Raw genomic sequence first — 21,993 nt, 5'->3', positions numbered from 1 at the left:
AGTACCCACATGGTTAGGAATACCTGACTAGATCCCGGTGAGGCATAATGGTGTCCGGTTTTTGTCAGCAAACTATACAGCACAAGCGTGCTGGGTGATATGATATAGATATCCGCCAGCATGCACAGGTTGCTGGTCATGCTGTTTGGGCAATGGGAAGCAGGCGTCCCCACGACAGATGATCCAGTCATGGAAAAGGTCATGAAAGTCTCGTATGTGTGTGTGAATGAGTGCTGATAGGGTTAGTGTGTGTGTGTGTGTGTGAGTTCTGGTAAGGTTAGTGTGTGTGTGTGTGTGTGTGTATGGGTGCTTGCAGGGTTAGTGCATGTTATTGAGTGGTGGCAGGGGGAGTGTGTGGACTAAGGAGACCTGGCAGGGTTAGTGTATTTAGGTATCCCATGTTCATGCCCTTGGCACCTGCTGATTATCTACAGCAGGGATGGGGAACCTCAGGTCCGGGGGCCGTATAAGGCCCACGGAATCCTTTTGGTCTGGCCCTCTGAGCTTATTTCTGGTAGCCTCATCTGGCTAGCAGGGTGCCGAGAATGGCACCCTACAGCAGGAATTTAAGCAGCAGTGCTGCCTGGAGCATTCTTAGGATGTTTCAGATGGTCACACCACTGCCCTTACAGCTCTCTGGTGCAACCTCAGGATGCTCCTGGAATTGCTGTAATCACTGGCAATTGTGGCCCCGCACCCATGTGATGTCACACGGAGAGGAGTGGACTGTACTGGGCCCATAAATTATGTTAGATATATCAAAATGGCCCTAGGCAGAAAAAAGGTTCCCCACCCCTGATCTACAGTGTGTGGACCAATTGTATATGAATACATATGGGATCAGAATGACCATCTAAACCAGACTATAAGAATTACATGATTATAAGTTAGGCACCACAGTCTCTGTGACAATGCATATTTTTTTCTGTGTGGCAGTGTGTGTATGAATGCTAACAGGGTTAGTGTGTGTGTGTGTGGCTGACAGGTTAGTGACTGTGTGTATGAGTTCTAATAGGGTTAGTGTGTGCAGTGGTGTAACTACAGCCCCTGCAGACCCCGCGGTGGCTTGGGGGCATGGGAGCTTGTGGGGCGAGATGGCTGGCCGTCCGAATGGAATCTGCAGAAAACGGCCCTCCAAAAATGGCTGCTGCCTAGGAGGAGACAGATGCTAGAGGTCCCACTGGACCTCTAGCATCTGTTAGTCATGCAGGCAGGGCAGTAGTGTGGACCACACATAAGTGCAGTCCGCACTACACTAGTATAACAACAGCCGGCAGCTGTCTGTTTGTTTTAGCAGCCGATGAGAGTCAGACAGACTCTCATCGGCTGCTTGTCTTGTGCCCACTTCTGGAGCTGGGCTCTTCTGACTCCCGCAGTGGGTTATGTTGGGAGAGATGTCATGATGTCTCTCCCATCATGCATAGCAGGCCTGCCCGGGAGGACGCCGGACGGAGGAGCTGATGCCGGAGCGTTGATCAAGGTAAGTGGATTTTGTGTGTCTGTTTGGCGGGGGTGGGGGAATTGCTGGGGGGGTTGTTTACTACTACTACTACTACTACTGGGGGCATTGCTTAGGGGGGTTGTTTACTACTACTACTACTACTACTACTACTACTACTGGGGGCATTTCTGGGAGGGGGGACTACCACTGGGGGCATTGCTGGGGGGGGTTGTTTACTACTACTACTACTGGGGGCATTGCTGGGAGGGGGGACTACTACCGGGGGCATTGCTGGGGGGGTTGTTTACTACTACTGGGGGCATTGCTGGGGGGGACTACTACTGGAGGCATTGCTGGGGGGGACTACTACTGGAGGCATTGCTGGGGTGGAACTACTACTGGGGACATTGCTGGTGGGGGACTACTACTGGGGGCATTGCTGGGGGGACTACTACTGGAGGCACTGGTGGGACCACTACTGGAGGCACTGGTGGGACCACTACTGGGGGCACAGCACTGGTGGGACCACTACTGGGGCACAGCACTGGTGGGACCACTACTGGGGGCACTGTACTGGTGGGAGCACTACTACTGGGGGCACTGCTGGCGGGTTAGTTAGTACTGGGATCAATATTTAAGGGGGTCTACTACTGAGGGCATTATATAAGGGGCACTGCATAGGGGGATGACTACCTGGGGCACTGCATAGGGGGACCACTTCTGGGGGCACCATATAAGGGGCACTACTGTATACTGTAAACTGTCTAGGGGGGGTGGAAGCACATTTTTTACTTTTGCACTGGGGGCAAGATTGCGTATAAATGGCCCTGTAATTATTTTACCAAAATGCCGAGGGAGGGGGGGGGGGGGGGGGGGGGCAGGCAACAGAAACATTTTTGGCAGGGGGGGAGCCAAACTTATAGTTATGCCACTGAGTGTGTGTGTGTGTGTGTATGTATAAAAGTTCTAACAGGGTAAGTGTGTGCATGTATGTGTGGCTGACAGGTTAGTGACTGTGTGTGTGTCTATGAGTGCTGGCAGGGTTATTGTGTGTATGATTGCTAACAGGATAAGTTTGTGTGTGGCTGACAGGTTAGTGACTGTGTGTGTATGAGTGCTGGCAGAGTTAGTGTGTGCATGTATGAGTGGCTGACAGGTTAGTGACTGTGTGTGTGTCTATGAGTGCTGGCAGGGTTATTGTGTGTATGATTGCTAACAGGAAAAGTTTGTGTGTGGCTGACAGGTTAGTGACTGTATGTGTATGAGTGCTGGCAGAGTTAGTGTGTGTGCATGTATGAATGCTGGCAGGGTTAGTGTATGTGTGAACGAGTTTTGGCATGGTTAGTGTGTGTGTGTGTGTGTGAGTGCTGGTAGGGTTAGTGTGTGTATAAGTGCCGGCAGGGTTACCCTGTGTGTGTGTGTGAGTGCTGGTAAGGTTAGTGTGTATGGGTGCTGGCAGGGTTAGTGTGTGTGTATGAGTCCTGGCAGGGTTAGTGCGTGTGTGTATGAGTGCTGGCAGGATTAGTGTGTGTGTGTGTGTGTATGAGTGCTGGCAAGGTTAGTGTGTGTATGAGTACTGGCAGAGATAGTGTGTGTGTTTATGAGTGCCTGCAGCATTAGTGTGTATGTGTGTGAGCGTATGAGTCCTGGCAGGGTTAGTGTGTGTGTGTGTGTGTGTGTGTGTGTGTATGAGTGCTGACAGGGTGTGTGTGTGTGTGCTCATGTGTGTGAGTGCTGGGAGGGGGAGTATGTGTGTTGACTAAAGAGACCTGGCAGGGTGGATGTATTTACTAACCCCATGTTCATGCCCTTGGCACTTGATTATCTACAGTTTGTTGACAAATTGTTTCTGCATACATATGGGATCAGAATGACCATCTAAACCAGACTATAAGGAGTACATGATTTTAGGTAAGGCACTACAATCTCTGTGACAAAGCATATTTTATTTTGAATGTTAGTGGGTATATAGAACCCACATATGCTAATGAATATGAAATAAGGTAAACCAACTAACACTAATTGATACATTTTCACCTACAGTAGTTGAGTGCATTTTTTGCACATGATAAACTCTGTGATTAACAAAGGTACTGTACTTATTTGGGACTAATTTTTCTTTCTTTTATACTTTGTACCAGCACACTTAGGATTGTAATTTTTATGGGTATAATATTAAATGTATTAATTGTTTATTGATATTATTGTGAAGGAGTGTCCAAGAAATAGTTTTTTTGTCTTTCTGCCTTAGCTAATCTATGTAGTTCATGCCTACAAAAAGTCTCGGAGCACCACTAATTGTTTTATGGTCAACAGTTATTTGGATGTGACACGTCTGTATATCGGTCTATTAACATACACTGCAAATCTTTTTCAACTCACTAGTGCAGAACTAATTCCTTTTAAATAATATATTGAGGCACAGATGTATTGGGGCACTGATATGTGGCATAATGTATAGGGGGCACAGTGTATGGCATATAAAGAATTTGTGGCACATGTATTGGGGCATTGTATGGCATAATTTATGGCTGAGTGACATATAATGAATTTGTGGCACAGCTATGTGGCATATTATGAAATGGCGGCAGTGTTATGAGGTGCATTATGATTTTAGTGCTCTGCTGTGTGGCATATTCTATATAGTATATTATGAATTTGGGACACTGCTGTGCATATTTTAAGCTGGGGACATTGATGTGTAGCATATTATGAATTGGAGGGAGCAGGGGCAGTCAGTGAAATGTTGACAAGGGCGCCCAGAGACCTTGCACTGGTCCCGCACAGAAGCAGTAGAAGTGAGTGTGGAAACTGGCTCATCGCATTTCTACAAGGTTTTCTTCAACATGCCTCTGGGGGAAGCAGTTAGTGTTATGCCGGCTGTCGGGATGCCTCCTGTCAAAATACAGACAGCAGAATCCCGATTGTTAGTATCCCGACAGTGGTCAGGTAAGTATACTTACCCTCCCTCCTTCTCCCCCTAACCCTCCCTTCTTTTAGCCTAACCCTAACCCTCCACACCCCACGCCCTAACCCTCCCCATTAGTGCCTAAACCTAAGTCTCCCCCTTCGTGCTTGAACCTAACCCTCCCCCTTTAGTGTGGCCGCTGGTCTCATAACTACATCCCGCTTCTGGGATGGGGATTCACTGCAGATGTGCTGGCCATTGCACATACTCAGGATAGACAAGCAAGGTCATTTGTAGGACAGACAGCTGCACTATTCCTCACCCCACCAAAATTTTGCTATGAAGTCTGATAATGGACTGAAGATTATCTAGCTTAAGAAAGCACTGAAAACAGTACAGATAACAAGCAAAGAGCCAGAAAACACAAATCTTTTCAAGGATTCCATAAATGAACCACATCTAATGTACACAGGGCCTGATGCACTATGGATGGCTATTCTGCTTATACGCACTGTCGAAGTAAAAAAATTTGGTTATGATCATTTGTAATTATTATCTGATGATCTAGTCGTTTATGGGCTGATAAAGAGTAAAATCGGATGCTACTCTGTGTCGGAAGCAAGCTGATGCGCACAAATGCATGTGTGTGTGTGTATATAGAATATTTTGTGGATTTAGGCGCCAGTACAATATATTTATACCAAGTGATCAATATCAACTTTGGTATAAAATGCGGATATGCCCATAGGTTAGTAGTTGGGCGTCAGCTCCCTGTCAATATTGAGTAGTATTGGTAGTATACTACCTAGTACATAAAAACAAATGGGGGAATTGACCATGTGCGACAAATCTGCTGGTAAGTGAAAAAAATGCAATTTAGTGCAATATAATATATAAAGTGCTAATATTAAAGTGCAATTGTGCTAAACAGTGTGACACATGAAACAGACAGTGCAATAAATATACCAATAAGTAAAGTTAAAAAATGATATACAATTTATTTCAGAGAATTAAAACAAGAGGTAAATGAATAACATATAAAAAATGGGGATGCTCAATTAAGAGATTAAAACAAGGCCATTACAATTAAATAGAATAAAAACTGCAAATTTCATAAAAAGTTATAGCTCATCTGAGTCATGAATCAACGGAAAAACACTTTTCCAAGAGATATGGGCCCTCATTCAGACCCACTCGCGAGCGGCTGTCCGCTCGCAAGTGGGTCGATGGTCTGCACTGCGCATGCGCACAACGGAGGGAGCTCCGTCGTGCGCATGCGCGAGACGCGACGAGCGAAGGACTTTCCTTCGCTCGGAGTGTCTCATCACTGTTGATGAGTGTCTCATCGATGTTGACTGACAGCACGCCCCCTTTGGTGGGCGTGCCAGGGGCGTGCCTGCCAGACGGAGGCGTTCCCAAGGGAACGCCTACCGTCTGAAGCCGGCCCCACTGACATCACTAGTGATGTCAGTGGGAGTGATTTTGGCTCTGATAGAGCCAAAATCACTCCTGGCCTTGCGGTTGAGAAACTCAACCACAGGCTTTTGCTCGCAGTTTCGATGGTCGCAATGGTCAAGACCATCGTGACCATCATCCTGCACGCTCGTATATGCTGTGGGTGGTGACCCACAGCTATACGAGCGTCCAGGAGGACGCTCCATATTAAAGGAGGTGGGCCCTGATTCAGAGCGAGCGCTCTGGTCAGAGCGTCCGGCTCTGAATCAGGGCCATGGTTCCCGAGAATGGAGAGCTGGGGCGGCACCCTTTTTGAAATTTGTCTTTTGGAAAAATGCTACTTCAACCTTGTCTACATGAAGTGAATGCAAGTGACATTACCTTTTCTCTGGGGAGTTGAGGCCTTTCACAGTATTTGAAAACATTGATAACTTAGCTATAATCAGGAGTTAAATAGAGAAACCTTATGGAAATGGGACACGAAACAGCCCTACATGTTGGCAACTGCAATGGAGGGGAGTGGAAAATAAAAGGAAAAGGATAGAAAAAAAGAGGGAACAGAAATGGATAAACGAAAGACAAAGACATTAAACAGAGACAACAACCAAACGGAAAAAAAAGATAATACACTATCAACGGGCTAGGCATAAGAAACAGCACCATAGTGTAAGAACTCCATATGAGAAGCCACGTAAACCGCTAATGGGTCCATTGACAATGAACCTGATTCAGACCCACTCGCTAGCAAGCGGCCGCTCGTTGCAGACGATGTTCACTGTTTATTTCCAGAAATTCAAATCTATTAGTGAGGGAGTCGCATCTTGCGTTCAATGGTTATGGATTATAGGAAATTATTGGTTAGAATGTATACTCTGTATGTAGTGTCTTAAACCCGTTAAAGAAAGACAATGTAATCTCAAGACATTGTTGGAGAATTGGGACATACCCCTAGTGACAACATATGAACTGTCCTATGAACTACAGCGTACTACAAATGCATCTGAATACTTGAATAAGTTTGAGGATAGATAAGCGGAATTGGTATGAAATACCGCCGGCCGAATGTCCGCTCGCAGCACCCGGCATCACTACGATCGGGATGCCGGGAGCCGGTCTCCCGGCATCGGGGAAATCTAGACGCCCGGCATTTCACCCTTGCTGGGAAATGACAGTCGGGAAGCCGGCTGCCGGTATTTAGGCAGTCAGCTTCCCGATTGCTTCCCAGATAAGCACCCTGTTTGATATGTAATTTTGTTAGGTAAGTTAAGGGTTAAAACCTGGGGGTGTGTGGTCAGTGTTTGGTTACTTGAAGAGTATAAGCCTATGGTAGGGTTTATGGGAGGGCTTAGAGATCCCATATAAATAGCCTGGTGAGGGGAGCCATCTTCCTCTTTCCAGTTTATTCAACCAGGCTGGCTAAGTGGCATATACATTAAATGTTACCTGTCTGTCTTTCTCTTGTTTCATTCCCATGTCATTTCATATTTTCTACCACCCTCTCTGTCTCCTTTTAAGCCTCCTTTCCTGCCTTCATTGTTTTCCACTCCCCCCCTTCCTGTCAGCACCTGTCCCCATCTTTCCTCCCCCTCCCTTTCTGCTATCATCCTATTCCTTGTTAATTTGCCAGCCCCCCCTTCCCCCCCAGCAAAAGACAGCATGCCGGCCCCGGCTTCCTACATCCCCCTGTCATTTATTGGAGGCGACAGGCCCTCAACCCTGCGCCTTCCCTCCCAGCTAACCAGGGCCTCGGCCCGCTGCAGACCACGATGCCATGCCCCCCTTGAGGCCCCGCATCCAGCCGTCATGTGTCGGGCACTCCCGCGGCTTCCCTACCTTACCTGGCTACCTCCGGCAATGGCACGAGCAGCCCAGATGGCTCCCGCTGCACACTACCCTTCCTCAGATTACGGCCAGCCTGTGCACTGCAGCGGCGGTTGGCCCCGCCCGCAGGGTAGCGGCAGCCATTTTAAGCAGTGACCAGCCTTAACATGGCGTCCTGCTCAGCCCCCCGCTCCTCCACTGCTTTGGCAGCAAGTGGGTCCCTCCGTGCACAACCTCACCGCTGCATCAGCCCCAGAGCCCCACCCTTTTAGTGCAGCCCCCCATGGGGGTTTTCCGCATCACCGGGGCCCCAAGCTCACCACACAGCATATTGCCTCCCCCCCTGTTCCACCACTCCCATGGGAGGGAGTTACACCCCCTCGCCTTTTGGGGGCATTTGACATGCAGCACATAATGCCTGCCTCGCACTATATGTGCATTGCAGTGCATCCCGGTTGGTCCCATTAATTCTCTGCCACCGGGCCCCCGCACACACCCCTGTTACAATTCCCCCCCTCCCTTATCCTGCACCCCCCACCAGCACCACCAGCCACCATCCACCCCCTCTGGTCCATTACGTCCCCCATGCCGCACCCAGGGGCCCTGATCCCCCCTTTGCCAGGGGTTCGCGGCTTGCTAGCAGGCACAGAGGCTGCCTCTGCCGCATGCCCCCGCACCAAATATTCCAAATATTTCTGCATGATACAAACCCCACTTCCCCACCTGCCCCATCATCCCCTACCCTCGTACCCCTGCCGCCCACAGCATCCCCCCCCCTCCTGTGGCAGGCGTTGCTGTTTCGTTGGTCTCACCAGTTATTGTCTCGAGCCCCCAGGTCACAGTTTCGGAGCATTCCAGGCTCATTGTCATTCCCTGCGGTTGAAGGGTACGGTGGTTGACGTCGACTCAAGTTGTGGTGGGCGCACCGCGCAACGAGGGACTGTTGGCGAACACACAGGAGGATGTGGCTGGTCCTTCAGCGTCAGGATCCGGTGAGCATGGTGTTACTCCATTTCACACAGCACGCGTCACACATACACTGTTTCTATCAATTTTTCCAACTCATTTGAAGGGCCACGGAAACTAAGGTGCCAGGTGCAGCGCTTGGTATGGTTTACTGCGCGATTACGGCTATCCTTAAGGGCTTAAGATCTAAAGTTAGAGAGGCTCCGGAAGGGTAAAATTGTGGATATGTTGTCAATTTATTCCGATGCTAATAGGGTTTTGATCAGGCTAGGTCAGCTGGGTTAGTTGCGGCTGTTTAACTCGTACCAGAATTAAATTGCAGGTAGGTACGTATTGCGGAGCACTACCTTGAGTCCAGGCCAGGCAGTGGTTCAGTTAGGTATCAAGGACGTTGAGGTTTGACTTGCAGTCGATCATCTGCCTACGCCGCCTGTGGATTCCCCGGCTGGTCTGACGCAGCCCTTTCGGACCAGCGGGCATTGGTCGCGGGTAGTGATATGCGTGTAATAACATGCAATGTCATATGAGGCAGGCTGTGGATACAGGCATATCTGCATGCTCTGCGGGAACAGTCACCCAGCCAAGGCATGCAGGCAGCACGGAGGTGTTGAGTGAAGCACCGTTGCTAAGTAATTTGTTTTTTTTTTGAGGAGATGGTTGGGTCGTTATCCCCTTCGGGGGGAAGCAGCCTTTTTTGTGGCAAGGTTTTGGCGTAGGTTGGCATTTACCTTCTACACGGGCGATATCCGGGGTTCTAGGAGGGTTCTGAAATTGGCGAGTGACCATCCAGAGGCCTTTAAGTGTAAAGTGGAGGCGGAAGACAAGTTGGGTCACATGTGCGGCCCCCTTTTGCCCCCCCCCCTTTGGGAAGGTCTAGTTGGACACCTATGCATTATATCCATCGGACTGTCATGTCGTTTACCAATCTGTCATACATGCCCTGGAGATAGTACAAGGTTTCAGGGGGATGGATTTACTAGATAAGGCGGATATCAAATTCGCTTGCCCATTTGCCCCAAGTCCATTAGATATGTAGGATTTCAAATAGCAGGGCTCTATTACCGGGACAGATGTCTGCCGATGCGCTGTTTCATTTCAGGTATTTTTTTGGCCTGCTTTTAGTTACTTTTTGTAGTGGTGTATCAAAGCAGGTATGGGACATATTGGTGTGTCCCACTACCTGGATGATTTTCTGTTAGTGGGGCAAGTAGATGTCTGAGTTTGCGAAGATTTACTTTTTTCCTTCCAGGCCTTGTTCGTTGTTATGAGTGCCCTGGAGGTTCGTGACAAGACGTAGGGTTTAGTTATGCGCGTATCCTACTTGGGTATAGAAATCGATATCTTGTTTGAGTCATGCCGCTTGCCTATGGAGAAGGCGTGGCATTTGGGAGGGAGTGGCTAGCAGCATTAGTTTTGGCAAAGAGGGTTTTTGCTATTACAGTTGCAATCGCTTGGGGGTCGCCTTAGTTTCACGTTTAGAGCATACATAAGGGTTGGTTTTGTAGTAGATGGCTTGGGAGAGCCACAATTGGGGTTAGGAAGCCTCTTCGCCTCATTCTGCATCTCTTTTAAGCTGAGTTAGGTTCTGCGCGTTTGGCGGGTTTTTTATGCCCGAATTCAATGGCGTACAGATATGGCCTTCGGCACCTGTAGCCTATTCCAACTTCAACTGTTACAGATTTGTCCGGTTCCTTGAGTTTTGGTCCAATTTGTAAGGGCGTGGTGCACGGAGCCGGGGACGGATACTTGTCGGGTTCAGGGCCTAACCAAGATCATCCTTCTTTTAGGTAATTTCCCAATTGGAGCGGCGGTTGAGCTGTGGGATAGCAAAATTTGCAATAGATGAATCCTGTTTTGGTGATACCTTAGGAGTGGTATAGGCCGGCACTAATCAGGGATGGAATTAGATCCGGCCCCAGGGTTATTGAGCCATTTGGCATTGCTATGTTGGTAAGGAATATTTAAGTTTAGGGCTAGGCAGGTTTCGGGCATCGCAAACGAGATAGCGGATGCCTTGCAGCGTTTGCAGTGTGTCAGGTTTCGTTTGCTCGCACGCACCTCCCGCTAGTACATGGTTTAACCTTCTCCTTCCTTGCCTGGCGGATCATAGCACCGGCACCAATGGTCTCACACTGAAGTCAGTGGCACATAGTACCTTAAAGAACTGCACGGCGGTTTTGTGCGATTGGCAGGGTTCTTAGCTTCCAAGAGTTGGTAAGGTAGAATGGTTTGAGGATTTTATGGCAGAGTTTTGTTTGGAGCTGCCATGAAGGGGGTCATTCCAAGACGGCTTGTTTTCAGCATTATCAGATATCTCTAATTTTTCCAAGTCACGTGTTTGGCGGATCAAGCCAAATAATTCGTACTAACCAAGGCGTTAACAGGGTGGGCAAATGAGCATCATAATGCACGCATTATGTGGAGCCCCATCAACTCTGCTTTATTACAGGATTTGATTGGGAGAGTAAAATAGGGTTGCTTAGGGCAAGCATTAACTGCCCCCCCCTTTTAGTTTAGCCTTTTCCTTAGCTTACATTAGGGCCGTTATAAATGGCAAACTAGTTGCTGCTAATAAGATTTCTGCGTTATCAGATTTAATGTTAAATAATGTACTTATTAAGCCGATATTGATCTTATGCTAACTACATAGGTTTAAGGCAGATTAACTGGCCAGGGGGTAGAGGAATTTCTTTTTAGGCGCATGCAGATCCCGTGTTTTTATACAGTTGCTCATGCAAGGGGCTTTAATAATGTTTGCCCTCCAGGTGGCGGGCAGTGGTTTATACATGCTAATCTACCCCTTTTGTCCAGGTAGCAGTTTAGGAGGGTGTTTCACAATTGTCTTATTTGCTTTAGGTTACTTACAGAGCTTGGTGGAACTCGTTAATTTAGGATAGGGGTAGCAGCTGGCACAGCGGTTGCAGGTGTTTTCAGTCGACTTATTAAAAACAGAAGTTGTATTTAAAGGGGGATCCGTTGCATAGGTAGCTGCGCTCCTTGCGAGTTTGTTGGGGAACCCAAGGGCCTTATGCCTACTGCCGCTATGGAGTTTGAGGGGCTTTTCAGATTTGCCCTCAAAGAGGTTTGCTGTTTTTCCACTTCAGATGGGTCACCCAACTATTTGTTTCCCTTCCCTTGGTGGATTGTTGTTATATGCCAAATTCTGTCAATATAAATGCCAATGTCTTTCTATATAAATGCCAATTTATGTCTGTATATAAATGCCAATTTCTGTCTAGGTGAACTTTTGGACAGGGTTGTCCGGGAGTGCTATCGGGTGTGGTTTAAGGGGTATTCCTATATTTACTTGTCTAGCCAGCACCCCTTGGCATTACAGGCCTAATAATTATGGTGAGCAATTAATTTACGTTGGTTGGGATTCGTTAAATGCGCTGGAGGCGCCTGATAGATGCCCTATGGGCGGCAGAGGAGTAGTTGGTGCCCCTGACTGGGTGGTTGTTTACTGGGGAGGCAATGATTTGGGCACGTGAGTGGGTATTGAGCTGATATTGGCCATTGCACGTTTGTCAGTAGCATCGGTTGGACGTGTCAAACAACACCCGATTTTTTCGTTATGGGCAGAGAGTTTTTGGGAGTCCAATGGGTTACACCTCACGGGCGCGTGGATAGAGCTGCAGTTTCCTTTATTTTCAGGAGGGTCACAGTTTGGTGGCGGGCCTGGTTCTGTGAACCGGGCTTTGGCGGGAAGCAGTGCTCCTCGGCGGCCTATTATTAGCGCAGGAGTGCCTGTGGTAGCATCTTTCCTTTGAGAGCAGCAAGTTTGGTCACCGCCTAAAGGGGGGACCTGGTCTCCGTTCCGAGGGAGGGGCAAAGGCTGTGCCAATTAAGGGAGGATGGTACTGCCCCAGGTCAGGCTGCGCAGGGCAGGAATCCACCCCTATTATTTACTATTTAGTATCCATCGGGCTGTGGCCTCGGAGCACTGCTTTCTTCTTGCCACCTATTCTAGAATTTCAATTCTGGCTGTGTCCTCTTTTAATTCCATATGCATGTGTCAGTGTGTTTATTTCTATGTTCAGAAATAAGTTAAGTTAACAAAAGGGAATAATAAAACAAATGGGTGACTTAAGACCAAGAGCAAGAACGAATGGAATTATGTTTGTCTGTCTACATTGTTGTTGTCATGATCTGTAGGGTATATAACCTGCTCACCGGTCCCAGTCAGTAGCCATTCTTCTTGGATGACCACAGGTTTCTGGAGTGATGACTGTATACTGGGACTGGTGTGCATGAGTATGTATCAAGCTGTACCTTTTGTATTTAATTGTCTTTGCACTAATTGTGATAGATCAAAGTGTGTAACTTACTTTTTGTTGCAATAAGAACTTTTTGTGCAATGGAAACAGTTGGGCTGGAAAGCAATTATTTCTTATGCGACTTGCAGTGCTAAAAGCAAATAGTGATTAAGGGGTATTCAAAGCACGCAATGCAGTTGCTAATATCAGCCGTGACATGTACAGTAAATGTTTGCATTCGCATTGCGATCGCAGCCTGACATAAAGACGCACACTTCCCCTTACTCACATCCGTATACTTGACCAACATAGTAAAACAATTGGTAACATCAAGTAACATGTCGGACAGATAGGGAAGCCCAGACCTTACTCAGGAATTGCTAAATTCTGCGCACGCCATGAGTACTCAGGCGGCATCTGGTATTGCAGTGTATAATTTATGCATGCACCGACCACCCCCCATCACCACTCACAAACGGCACTTCTTGTTAATCACTCTGTTATCGGTCTGCATACCCTTGGCGATCACAATTCCGCATGCAGCACCAAGCTTGCACATTCGCACTGTGATACATACGCATGCGCAGTGTGAATGAATCAACTGATTGCGTGCGTATAAGCAACTGCGTTCCTTGCTGAATCAGGCCCACAGTTTCCTCTACTCAGTACAGTTAAATAAAGAAAACATTTCTGTGTCCTTAAATGTTTAGATCACACCTATTTCAGTGTACAAACTTTATGTAAAAGTAGATAAGGTTTAGTTGAAAACAGATTGCTCTACTTTCCATGATATTATTTTACTGATTACATACTGTATAAATAAAACAATATTTGTTATTGTGTGACAAAAGTTGGGCTTACATTATCACTATGTAACATTAATGCGGTGTTAATAAAACATATCATCCATGTTAACATTTTATTATACAAATGTTTTATTACTCTGTAATGAGACATTTTTACAATTCTATACACTTAAGGGTGATCATTAAAACCAATGAATATAAATACAAATTCTTATCTGTCATTCTTGAATGTACTTTAGGTAACTTACAAATCTTCATAAAAAAACAGAGTGGAATCACAAGTAAATTGCTCTTGTTTCATAAAGAAATCTGAAATTGATTTTAAATTTAAAGGACCACTAATATTTTGAGACTTTAACCTACTAAGGGGTATATTTACTAAATTGAGAGTTTTTAGAAGCAGAGATGTTGCTCATAGCAAGTGCAACCAATCAGATTCTAGCTATTATCTTCTAGAACAGTGGTGTCAAACTGGCCCTCCAGCTGCAGTGGAACTACTCATCCCAGCGTGCAGTGCCACAGTTTTGCTATTAGTGCATGCTAAAACTGTGGCAGGGCAAGCTGGGATATGTAGTCCCACAAAAGCTGAAGGGCCAGAGTTTGACACCACTGTTATAGAAGGTGCTAGTTAAATGTTCAGTAGAATCTGATTGGTTGCTATGGGCAACAACTCAATTTCTAAAAACTGTAACTTTAATAAATATACACCTAAGGGTCTGATTCTGAGCAGCACTTAATGCAAATGTAATGCAAACAGTCTATACACTTGTATTGTGAGCTGTACGCATCTAGTATGTGATTGCAATGCCCCAGCATTCCATCTGCATGAGCAGAATTCAAGACTATAATAGAAGGTTACACATTCCCAATACAATTTGCAGGGGATGCCACTGATATTGTCATGCACTGTGTGTACTGAACACACAACTCAGAATAGGCTACCAGCCTCTGACACTCCCACTGAACATTTCTCATATGTGCGAATGCCCTGCTGCCTCCTAGTTGACACCCAGAAACACCCCAGGGGCGGATTGGGCTGCCAGGACACTGGGTCAGTTCCTGCTGGACTGATCCCTACAGTGGCCGGTGGCAACCCTCCACTCACCCTCGGCTGGTACCACCACAGCTGCTGCTGCGATCGGAGCTCAGCTCCGATCAGGCAGCTATACACACACTATAGCAGTCGCAGCTAATGGGGGGAGCTGCTGCACATGCAAAGTCACAGCAGCTCCGACACAATCCTTTGCGAAGCCTTTCAGTCACCACCGATGGCTCCACCTCCAGCCCCTCCACAGCCTGGCCCCGGCTCCAGGATAATTCCAACAAGTAGGCAGCGGCCTGCATGCGGACTCCAGCAACTCCACAGACAAGCAGCGGGCAGCAGAGAAGTGTTGGCGGGTGGATGTACAGACGTACAGTGGGGCTGGGGACTGATGCTGATGACAGGGGCTGGTGGCTGGGGACTGCGGACTGAATGAGGCTGAGACACACACTAGGGCTGGGGGGAATGAGGCTGAGAGATGCACACATGGGCTAGTGAGCATGTCTGAGAGCCACAGGTGGGCCTGGGGAAAATGGGGCTGCGCTGCAGCTGAGAGACACACACTGGGGCTGGGGACTGATGCTGGTGGCTGGGGACAAGAGGTGCACACTGGGGCTGGGAGGAATGAGGATAAGAGACACACTGGAGATGGGGGGAATGGGCCTGCACTGGGGCTGAGAGATGCACACTGGGGCTGGGGGGAATAAGGCTGAGAGCCTCAGGAGGGCCTGGCCAGAATGTGGTTGCACTGGGGCTGAGAGATGCACACTGGGACTGAGGACTGGGGCTGGTGGGTGGGGACTGATGCTGAGGTCTGGTGGCTGGGGACTGATGCTGAGAGATGCACACTGGGTTTGGGGGGAATGAGGATGAGAGACACATTGGGTTTGGGGGGAATTCAGCAGCACTGGGACTGCGAGACACAAACTGGGACCAGGGGAATGGGGCTGAGAGGAACAGGTGGGCCTGGGGATTGAGAGATGCAGTGGATCCTGGAGAAAGTAAGGGGGCCTGGAGATGGAGAGACATGGAGGCCTGGAGATGGAGAGACACAGGGAGCCTGGAGAACCACAGAGTGGCCTGGGGATGGAGACGTAGGGGGGTCTGGAGTAACACAGGGGGCCTGGAGTTACACATAAATTGTTTGATTAGGGAAATTCAGATTTTGCCCTGCACAAAAACTTTTGTTACTATATATTAACTGGTTATGATGATGACATTGGTTATGTTTCTATGTAAACAGGCATCTTCCAGGCAATGTGATCTCCTACATGTATAGTAAATACTGGCTGAAGATGCTGCCCAGCTCAAATTCTTTAGAGGATCCCTGTTGCAGAGAAACCACCATATAGGTAAGAAAAGACTTTCAAACTGACTGGCCTTTATTTAGTGCAGAGGGATGGGGGCCCCAAAAAAGAGTGTATCATTCACCAGGATTTCTATTGCTGGTGCTGCTTCCCTCAGTGACTTGCAAAAGTCCCTTCAGGCCCTAAAAAGGAGTATCCTGCCCTCCCCCACAGACCTGCCCCCTCAACACACCCGCCCCCATTATGGCTGCTTCCATAAATTTCCCAGGCTGGTTTTCCACCCATATCCACCCCTGCCCAGTAGTAGTCACAGATAAAATACTGAGATGCGCACTAGTCAGAATCATTCTTAAGTACTTAAAGATGCATATGCAGCCCACGATACATGCAGACTTTGGAAAATACTGTATGTACTGTACAAGATGCATCTGCATTCGAATATAGATGTGAATCAGAAGAAAAGTCATGATTGATAATTTTTGTTTTATAAATTCTTCTAAAGAAAAAATTTTGATTGTCACATACTTCAGATTGTACATTAGGGAGTACAGATCAAACTTATAGTAAACTGAACACAAATAAATCACAGATAGTATCCCAGAACTGGAGAACAAAGTTTATCAAATATATGGAAACAGTGAATTTGAATCCAGTTAGAAACATCATACCTATATTTATCTATACAGTCATATAACTTAATTTTTCAAACAGAGAAAAAGAAAAAACAGATAAGAAAATAAACAAAGAGAAGAAGAGGAATCAAGAACACAAAAGGGTGGAGGGAAAGTAGGGATAAGAGTTGTGCAGATATCAGGTCAGTAGAGGGGAGTGAGTTTCAGCCAACTTCATATTAGGAAATAAAGAGTACCATCCTAACAAACATAAAAGTAAAACCATGAACTTGGAATAGGGGCGCTATATGAGTCAGAGGATTTTAGTTCAATCCAACTGAACCACAGACTCTACATGTTTCTCAGGAGCAGAATAAAATATATTGTCCATGGCCATATAAAAGTCCAAGCGTTGGCACCAATTCCATGTTGTAGGGGGTATCTGGGAGCACCAGCAGACCGGAAGAACTGCCCCTGCAGCATTGTTTATATGTTTTAGAAGGGATTTTTTGTATTTAGAAATTGGGGTAGATGTTTGAGAAAGTAACCAAAAATCAAGGTTATGAGGAACAGAGTAACCCAAAATCTCAGAGGCCAACGCTATTGTATTCTGTCAAAATGGAGTGATCAGAGTGCAGTCCAACCAGATATGAATCATCGTACCTGTTTCTCTATGACATCTCCAGCAAGAGAGGATACTAGGGGGAAATATTTATGGAGAATTACCGGGCATCGATACCATCTCGTCATTACTTTATATTGAGTCTCCAATACCTCTAGACTAGAAGAGCAGGCACTAGTGATCTGAAAAACTTTTTCCCAGTTGACTGGAATACCTCTAGCCAATAAATCCCTATCCCAGGCTTATACAAACAGGGGATCGGCAGTAAACATACCATGTAACAAAATTTTATAAGTCCCTGAGACAGTATGAACAGGAGCAGTTTGATGAACACACATTTTTTTCAAAGGGGTCAAGTTTCTAGTGAACAGCAAGAGACAAAACAAAATGTCTAACTTGCAAAAAGGACCAGTAATGTTGGTTCATGAGGGGAGCATTAACACTAAGTTCTTGGAAGGACATGAGCCGATAATCCGAAAATAGTTGTCCCACTCTTGTGATCCCAGCCACTGACCAATTTGAATCCACCCTCTTAGAAACCTCAGGTGGGAAAAGAGGATTATGCTGTATGGGTGTAAATGGAGATATCACAGAGGAAACCTCGGTTCTACACATGCAGGTGTTTCCATATCTCCAGTGTAGGGCCCACAGTCATGTGAGAGGAGCAAACTATTTTAGAGCACCAAAGGAGTAAATGAAGATTACAGGACAAGGACTCTAATTCTACCCTTTGCTTCCCCCCAGAGTTATGTGTCCAATCAAAGATTCTGGTCAAGGTGATATATGTAGATATCATAGGTAATTGTTTGCCTCCTCAACCACTGTGTCTGAAAAGCACCTCATGTTTAAACGAAGGCCTCCTCCCACCCAAACAAAGTTACGTATAGGTGCGTGAACTTCAGAATGTAGACGGGGATGGAGTCCTAATGGGGTTAATTGTAACAGGTACAAAATCCAATGGAGGACATTCATTTTTATGATGTGAATATGCCCCAAACAAAAAAAATGCTGCAGGAGCCACTTATCTAAGTCCTTGCAAAGTGTACAGAGTAGAGGAGCATGGTTTAGAGAGAACACATCGCTGAGGCACCTGGGGAGGAGAATTCTCAAATATTTAATACAAGATGGATGCCATTAGAAAGGGAAGGCTGAACTGAAAGCAGAGACTACCCCTGCAGATGCAGAAATATTAATGGTAGTGGACTAGCTATAATTTATTTTAAAATTAGAGAGGTGCCCAAGACTATGAAATTTCTGCATTAAGTTGGGAAGCGAGGTGACTGGGTTTGTGATCACAGCAAATTGGTCATCTGCAAAAAGGGCAAGGCAGTAGTCTCTAGAGCCCACCGAAAGAACAGTGATGTTCAGGTTAGACCGAATACCTCTAGCCAGAGCTTCCATGCAAAGGACAAAAACCAGTAGTGAGAGTGTACAGCCCTGGTGCATTCCATTCGTAATGGATCTGTGTAGAGGGACCCTATATAAAGCTAAAATCTTATGTAGAAAAGCTTCACCTAGTCCCAAGCGTCTCAACACTGCTGTAAAATCCCAATCCACCCAATCAAAAGCTTTTTCCCCATCAGTTGAGAGCAATATCATGGAAGTATCAGTGGAGAATGCATTATATATTAAATCTATGACTTTGGTGGTATTAACTTTAGCTTTCCTGTCTGGGACAAAACCAACCTGATCAGAGTGGATAACTCCTGAAAGCAGAGGTTTGAGAATGTTGGCAATAAGCTTTGCATACATTAATATCTACTGTACATTTAAAAGAGATATGGGGCGATAGCTCAATGGCAATGTTGGGTTATTACCATCCTTTGGTATCACCCTGATGTGAGAACCAAATGACTTCGCAGAAAAGGGGGATTGTGGCGATATAGCATTGCAAGCATGGAGTAAAAGGGGAGAAGCCTGTCCTGAAAGGCTTTATAATAAGATGGCATAAAGCCATCAGGACCAGGGCTCTTATCTGAGGGGGAGGTCTTTATTGCTAAAGACTGTTCTATGTCTGTAAATGGAGTATGCATAGCCTGTGACATTTCCTCTGGAAGAACCAGAAAGCAATTTCCTTAAGGTATTGTTTAATCTCGAAACCACGCTCCAGCACCTCCGCCTCTGAGCGAGGCTGGGATAAGTTATACAACCCAGAATAAAATGTCTGAAACATCGATGCAATTGCCTTATCTGTGAAACAGAGAGTGCCCACCGCATATTTAATACATCTGGGCTCTGAGCACTTTTTCCAGTATCTTACCTGGTTCATGTCTCCAGTGATGGTACCGGTTACAACATCTCCTGAAAGCCCTTTTAACCCCATCATTGAGAAAATGTAGGTGTGACCCAGTTTTGTGGAGCTACTCTAAAGTATCAGGCATTAAACTACTCTTATGGGTTAGCTCTAGTAATCGTATTTTGGATAACAAGGCATTTCTGCACTCCAGCTTCTGCTTTTTGAGAAATGAACCCGGTTAAATACATTTACCCCTAATAACACATTTCTGGGCCTCCCATACTGAAACAGGAGAAACATCATCAGTGGTATTGTGAGCAATATAGTCATCTAGATTTTCAGTAAACTGTGCCCCACAGTAGGAGTCCCTCAAAGCTGTTCATTAAATTTCCAATGCCACTGACAAAGTGGAGGGTGATGAAGATGGAGCATCAAATAAATAAGGAAATGGTCTTGCTCTGTAATTCTCGCAATTGTTGCATCCACTAAGAGATCCACGTGGGAGTGACTAAGGCAAAAATATTCTATGCGGGAGTAAGAGCAATGAGGGGGAGGAAAAGAAGGTGTAGTCCCATTTTGCTGGGTGAAGGAGACACCAAGTGTCCACAAGCTGAAAATCATGCAAAATCACTCTAAACTTTCTAGCTTCCCTAAGAGAGGATCGGGCAGCACTAGAGTAGGAATCAATAGAGGGTTCTATAGCCCAATAGAAATCTCCCCCAACCACTAAAATACCCTCTAATTGATTCTCAATAAGCTCTGAAGATTTACGGACAAAGTTAGATTGGCCTCGATACATATAAATTGACAAATGCCAGAGTGTTTCATTGCCGTTTCAGAGGCCTGCATAATTAAAAGGCAGCGTCATAGTACATGCCACCTGGTTGATATTTACACAGAACTACTTTCAGTGCTTGCGGTAGGGTACAGTCAACCGCAAGTGCTGCAGTCTCATCCGATGGTTCCCGATGTACCGATGGTTGTATATACTTCCTGGAGATGACACAAGCCAGTATGCGGCTAAAGACAGGCTCGTGGGTGTCTATAAACACAAAGCGATCGCTCGCCAAGACATAGTGGGCGTGATTATGTCTTGCTGTGCAAGCGGATGCCTTGATGTCACTTAGATGAATTTCCGTACGCTGGGAGAGAGTGGCCACATCTAGCGACCAGGTCTGAATCAGGCCCAATGTGTGTACAATGGAGTAAGGGGGAATATCAGGGTTAAAAGGGACACAGCACCTAATAATAAATCTACCAAAACATGGAATAAATAGAAAACAGAGAGTTATTATATTAATAGGAAAACTAATTACCTAGTAAATTCACTCTACCAGAGCACTACCCAGAAGCAATAATCTAGGTGGTTGAATGTAATAGTTGCACATTTTGGGAAGTAAATATTTAGGCCACTGAATGAGTTCCTCAAATACTAATTGACCCTACATAAAAATAACATATACATTAGAAGCTGAGTTAAGTAATTAAGCAAATGAACCAAAACATCAGAAAGGATACAAGCATAAAGAACAAAGTCCCGGTTCAGGAAACATCCATATCATCCCTGGAAAGGATGACATGAGGCCAACGTCTGGAATTCCTGACCCTCTGCCATGACTCCCTACATGGTCCAGGGGGAGCCGTAGCATACAACGGGTCCAGCCAATTAGGTAGGGGTAAAGGGGATAAACCCAATGAGGAATAAAATTGGGGCAAATCTTCTGGATCATGGAGAGTGAGAAGCTTCCCTTCACATGGGACAGGAATGCTAAGAGGAAATCCCCACCTGAATTTAATGTCTTTTTTCCGGAGTTCATCCGTTAGAGGATGAAGAAAACAACATTGTTGTAGAGTGCTCCATGAAAGTTTCTGAAACATCTGATCCAAATTTCCATTAAAGTCAATTACTGTCACTTGTTGTGCCTTCCGCAAAACTTCCTCCTTGACTATGAAATAGTGTAACTGACAGATGATACCACAGAGTCTCTCTGAAGGCATACCTTTAAAGTGCAGCGCTCTATAGGCCCGGTCAAATTGAATACATAAATCTGGATCAGTATTTAATAGTTAATTGAAATTTTTTGTAAGAGCATATTCAATACCAGGTTTGCCGACATCTTCAGGGATACCACAAACCCTCAAATTATTTCTGTGACCCCGGTTGTCAATATCAACAAGGCATCTTTGTATCTCTAGCATCCTATGGCTGATGAGAAATCTGAGAGCTTAATTCACCAATCTGGCAACCCACCTCCACCCCAAACTCTTCTAATGTCACTACCCTATCAGCTACTTCAGTAAGGTCTGATTTAATAGAAGGTGAGTTTGTACCATATCCTGTATCTTTTTCTCTAGGAGTTGTAAGTCCTGCTGAATATCTTGTCTGGTAGACGTAGTATGCAAATAAATTAATATCTCATTAAGGTCCGGATTCCCCTCTGGAATAGATGGTGATTGGTGGAGTGATAGAGATTGTGGGGTGGATTGATCCTTTGAACTTCTGGAAGCCATAAATGAGAACT

The sequence above is a fragment of the Taudactylus pleione genome, unplaced genomic scaffold, assembly GCF_031769625.1.
Source record: "Taudactylus pleione unplaced genomic scaffold, aTauple2 ptg000138l, whole genome shotgun sequence".
NCBI lineage: Eukaryota > Metazoa > Chordata > Amphibia > Anura > Myobatrachidae > Taudactylus > Taudactylus pleione.
The sequence above is the reverse complement of the archived record's forward strand: the minus strand, read 5'-3'. Positions refer to the sequence as shown.